Raw genomic sequence first — 5,752 nt, forward strand, 5'->3', positions numbered from 1 at the left:
GCTCGTCCCTCCCCTATGAGCGCAAAGCTCCCCTCTGGCGCATCCATACGGACTCCACACAGGGAGGGGAAAACAGCCCGAACAATCGCTCTGGAGGGTAATAGGCGTAATTTGACTCCGTGGATGTCAGGGGGAGATAATTACCATAAAAATCCAGATGTAAGCCCACAGTCAGGAGGAACGTAGTAACTAAAGTCAAGTTTTGCTCTCGCCATGGTTTACTCGCTTTAGGTCTGAACGGAGCACCTCAGACTGGGGAGCATTCACATGTGTCTTTCATTTTAGATATATCAGCATTCACAATGATACAACAGAATTATATCTGACATAATTACAGTCAGTTTATACCAGATCTTCAGCTCACAGGCGCGCTGGAAAGGTTTTGAGTGATAGTCAGTGCAGGACTGACAGGTTCGCTGTCCGTGGTGCTGAAGTCACTTTACTCACTTTATTTACAGGAATGTTTCATGTACTGTTCGCATTTTCTGTCATTTTTGGTCCCATGAGGAAAACACATGTCTTTTAAAAGTGTACCCTGATGAGACAAAGTTCAATCTGTGCATTACTTCAGTCTGCTGAACCTAAGATTAGACCGTTTTGCATGCTGTGTCTTTCCCCTGCCACTAAACTGCAGCACTGCGCTGTGCTGAGGAGGAAAGTTTAGCTGCTCCGAAGAATCATTTCTGCCTCATTGAAAAGCGCAGCTTGTATTATGAGCTCCCCAGGTGCCTGTTTACCAGCCTCCGGATCGCGCTGATTAAGTTTAATTTTAGACCCTGATTCTCCACGTTTGGTTTGACGTCATCAAACAAATTAATTAAGGGAGGAGGAGGACTGAAACCGAGCCGAGCTGAACCGAGCCGACACAAAAGTGAGGGGTTAGGAACGAGACCCAACTGAGGTGTGTGTCCTGGTCGCGCGCGCGCGCGCGCACACACACACACACACGCACACACACACACACACACACACACACACACACATAGCTTAAGAATTGAGTGAAGCGTTCAATTAATTCTCTCTCTCTCTCTCTCTCTCTCTCTCTCTCTCTCTCTCTCGCTGTGTGTGTGTGTGTGTGTGTGTGTGTGTGTGTGTGTGTGCCTGTCCACACTTTCTCATTCATGGACACACACACACACACACACATTCATTGACCTTTAGTTGATATTGATCGATTGGAGACGTGTCTTAAGAGCTGTTGTCATCACAACCTCCCGTTGAACAAGTTTAAGTAATTGAATTTTGAATTAGATTTTCTTTTAATTATTCTTTCTATTGGGGATGATCAGATAACAAGCCACTGTTGGCACAAACACTTGAGACACTTGTTCTTATTCTGTTTGTGACCAGTAATAAATAGAGTTTCATAAAAAACAAACAAAAAAAGGGTATGGTTATTTTAACAGATCCAGACTTCCCTACTTTTTAGTCCTGCGACTTTCTGAAGAGAGGTGCTGAAAACAGTCACTTCAGTCAGAGGTGTTGGTGCTCTCTGACCCCTGGGGTCCCTGCAGCTGTTCTTGGTGTCCCCAGTAAGTATTTATTTGTGTGTATTTGCTGAAAATGCACTGTAGATGTTCCAGTATGTTGAACTGTTTTGACACTATAGGTAAAATTCAGAAGTACCATAATTTGTAATTTTTTTGTTCTGTTGATATGTTTTTCATATTTACATCCCCTGATATAAAACCAACAAATCACTGAGTCACAGTGCCACCCATCCACTACATCCATTATAGTCACATCTTACTTTCATTTAATATTATCTGTTAAATTGAATACCAAGATCGTGAAAACACTTCAAAACAAGACTGAATGAAACAATTATCATGTTAACAATTATTATTTCTGTGAAACAGCTAAACAGGTAGTGTGTTTGCCTCAAGTGAAACTCTACCAGATGTGACATGTGAGATATAAATATCATTTGAATATAGGTGTGTGTACACTGAAGCTTATACGCACGCACTTTATGTCAGGACCCCCCGCCCCCTTCACCCTCAGGCCATTTCACCCAGGATAAACACAATCAACCTTCACAACAATGAGCGCTGTCACAACAATCAGTGTCCTGTCATTTCAACACGCAAAACACTGTGCTTTTCACCTTCTCTTCCTTATTTAGCTATTGGATGGAGTTAACTGTTACAGAGTCTAATCCATGCAGACAGGAGCCGCACAAAAAGGACAGATGACGAAAAACAGAATAAGCGCAACGGGGATAATGTGTTTTTGCTGTTGCTGGTGTTGCCATCTGACAAGTGCTGAGCTCACAGTGTGGCGTCATGACACGCTTGTCTTCTCCAGCCTTATTAGTGAAGCAGTTTAGAGGAGGAACTAGGTGAGAATCAATGTTTCTGCCAGGATTGTTTAGCGTGACGCACCATAGCCTGTCCTGCTGCTCTGCCCTGGGCAATGTTTAATTCATGTTTTTCATAAAAGCTGAATGCACTGAGCCCAAAAGCCATTACTGTCATCCTCTTTTCTCTCCATGGCGTCATCTCCCCATTTTTACTTCCTCTCCTCTCAGTCATCGTCCCAACAATACACCGACTCCCCTCAGTCCTCTTGTTTTACTCGATTTCCTTACTTGCTGATTACGTTCCCTCCTTCCATGTTTTCTGTCACCCTTCTCTTTCACCTCACACACCTCGAACATGCTTCTCCTCCTGCACCTGCTCTCATTCATACAATGTACACTGGTGCCATCTTTCTGCCTCAAATGAAACACGACCCATAAAAAAAAATCTATCTTCCTCGCTAGAACTTTTAGACCATCCTGAATTATTCACACCCACATATCTGCACCACATCTCCTGACCCCGAGAGAAGTGCTTTTATTTTCAACCCCAAGTAATGAAATCTGGATGGCCTTTTTTATTCTTCTTGGCATGATCGTCTGCCTGAGGTGCATTTAATGGAGCAGAGGTGATCAGAGGCTTCTGGAAACTTCCAGAAGGCAGGAAGGTGGTTATTACTGTATATCTTCCTTATGTTGTGAGAAAAGATATAATGGTGGAGGTAAAGAGGTCAGGGTTGCAATATGGACAGAGCAGGATGCATGACTTTCAGCTGCATCCAGGAAATCACATCTATCAGGAAATAACTGTCTGCAATACATAACACAAGTATAAACATCATTATTATTATTATTATTATCGTGGTAATACAATGGATTTTGGATTGCTTAGCAACAGCTTCCAAAACAATGAGAGATTCGAATCAATATAGTCTCAACAAAAGCTGAATGTAAGTTTCATAAAGTAAGACTGTTTTGCAAGGCTGTTGTTTTTGATTGTATTGAGCGGAGTTACGTTTACCAACTCTGTTTGTTTCAGACTCACAGCCACATGCACCAAATGTTCCCAAGTTCAAACTTAGCTTTGTTAGAAGTGTTAACTAGGACACTAAATTTAAACAGGTTGCAGCAAAAAGAATAAAAAATAATAATAATAATAATAATAAATTCTTACATACAGTGTAGCTGTTGCTAAATTATTTCATTTATCATCTGGCAGATAAAGATAAAGTCGTGCTTTTGGGCACAAACAGAATCATTACAGAGGGATGAAACTTTACACACAAACTTAGCAAAGGATTTATGAATAGCTGGTGCAACCCAGGCCTGCAGTCCATATGAAGCCATTCTTTCTGCTTCCCGCTGACCTCTCTGGCTGAGGTCAGCGTCATGTTGAGAATAATATCTCAGGAAGACATTCTGCAAAGTTTGTTTTGAATCCCAGTTATTGTAAAGCAAAATGCTCGACTAGAACCACACAAAAAGGAGAAGACTGTGGTTTGATTGCTGTTGCATGTTTCCGAGATGTGATTGTTGAAGGTGAGTAAGAGTGCTCCACAGAGTAATGCTAAATAAATGCCAAAGACACTCCCTCCAGACAATTTTTCTCAGCATTAGAGTAATATGTCCCAAGATCTTTCTCTCTGTTTCGGTGTAAATAAATATGTTGAATTGTCCTTGAGCGAGACAGTGGACCCAAAAGCGCCCCCAGTATTTATGTACGGGGAACTAAACACCATATTAATGGGGCTATTTATTGCTTTACTGATGATTTCTTGCAGCCATTGAATCTAAAGTGTTCCCCTTAGAGCAATCCTTTGTGTTGTATTTTTTTCTCAAACAATTTAGAGAAGACAATAATATAAGCGATCAACACTTAAGCAAAGTGTACATTCAGACCAAGAGAAACGACCTCAGTAAAGACGTTACATAAATTCTGTCAACACATCTGGATGCCTTGACGTCAAATGATAGGAGGTCTGCCAACAGACGCAATCTTATTCTTGAACGCAGGATTATCAGCTTAATGCGCACACATACAGACAAATGCAGGTGGAAGAGCACACACATACACACACACACACACACACACACACAAACACACATATACACCTACACAAACACATCTGTTCATTTGTCTGACTAAGGAAAGCAATAATTAGATTGACTCAGCTCACATTAATCTACAGCTCTATACTGTGAGTGTACGGTGTTGTAGCCTTATACACACCTGGGTGCAAAGTACACCTACATAGGCATGATTTACGCCAGCAGCAGGTGCCATATTTTACACTGGAGCGAAAAGTGGACATACACACAGAAACACACACATGCTGGTTTTGCACAGCTAATGTCCTCTGGGACAGTAAATGTCATATGGTCTAGCGCGTGTAGTCCAAAAATGGGTTAGCTCATGCTGACTAAAACTATAATCAATCAAATTAGAGACACCAATTTTTGCCCCAACTGACGTATAAAACTCCCAGATCATTAGTTTAAAGTCCTGAAATCTGTCCCCATATGTGGCTTACGATAGTAATCACATCCACACACTCTCACTCTGCTCTGCAGGTCTCCGTGAGATTGCGAGTCAGATATTGGAAACTGATGGCTCTAAATCTGAAATAAATGTGGCAGCTCACCAGTCTGGCACTACTTTGACTGCTACAGCTTGTGATTGCGAGGGAAGGAGTATCATACACTCATACGTACTCAAGCCACAGGCAAGAGGAATACTCAGACAAGTTCAAACCTCTGTTAGTACATCATAAGTGCTGTCTAAGAGCATCGCACTCATTACTGTCTGCAGAGCTGGATATCTTTTATTCATCGCTGTGGCGGCAGAAGGGGAAGGGGAGTATAATTAGAGACCAAATGTACTGTCAACACTGGGGATGTTTTTACATGGTTTCTATATCCGAAATGAACTGAAAAGCCAAACTTAAAAGTTAGCTGCCAAGTAACAGTGCGTCAGCGCTGCGCAGTGTGAAATATCTGAAAGGATAAGTCTTTAAAATATTCAAAGTTTGTTCTGACATTTGTTCACGGGACACAAACATTGGGCATTCGTTTTTCCTCTTGAATTTATTACTCAGCGAAGTGTTTCTGTGCTGGTGTCTATTAGGGCATCTTCAGCCAGCAGGCAGAACACACACACACACACACACACACACATTCAAGCTGACACACAGAGCGATCAAATGTTGTGTGCTGCTGAAAGTGGGTTATCCTGTGGGACAAGCTGACTTAAGCCATCATGCTTAGCAGGCGATATCTGGAGGAGCCATGAAGACAGTGAAAACTCTGAAAGTATAATACTGCAGGGTCATCTGTGACCTATTGCTGCACTGGCACAACTTTATCTCGGCTGCTTCTCTCTCTACTAGAGTTCACTGTGGACTGAAGAATGTACAATGCTCCTCTGGTCCAAAATGATAATTGTGTCCAAAATCT

This window comes from Chaetodon auriga, chromosome 4 (genome assembly GCF_051107435.1).
Source record: "Chaetodon auriga isolate fChaAug3 chromosome 4, fChaAug3.hap1, whole genome shotgun sequence".
In the NCBI taxonomy this organism is placed as follows: domain Eukaryota; kingdom Metazoa; phylum Chordata; class Actinopteri; order Chaetodontiformes; family Chaetodontidae; genus Chaetodon; species Chaetodon auriga.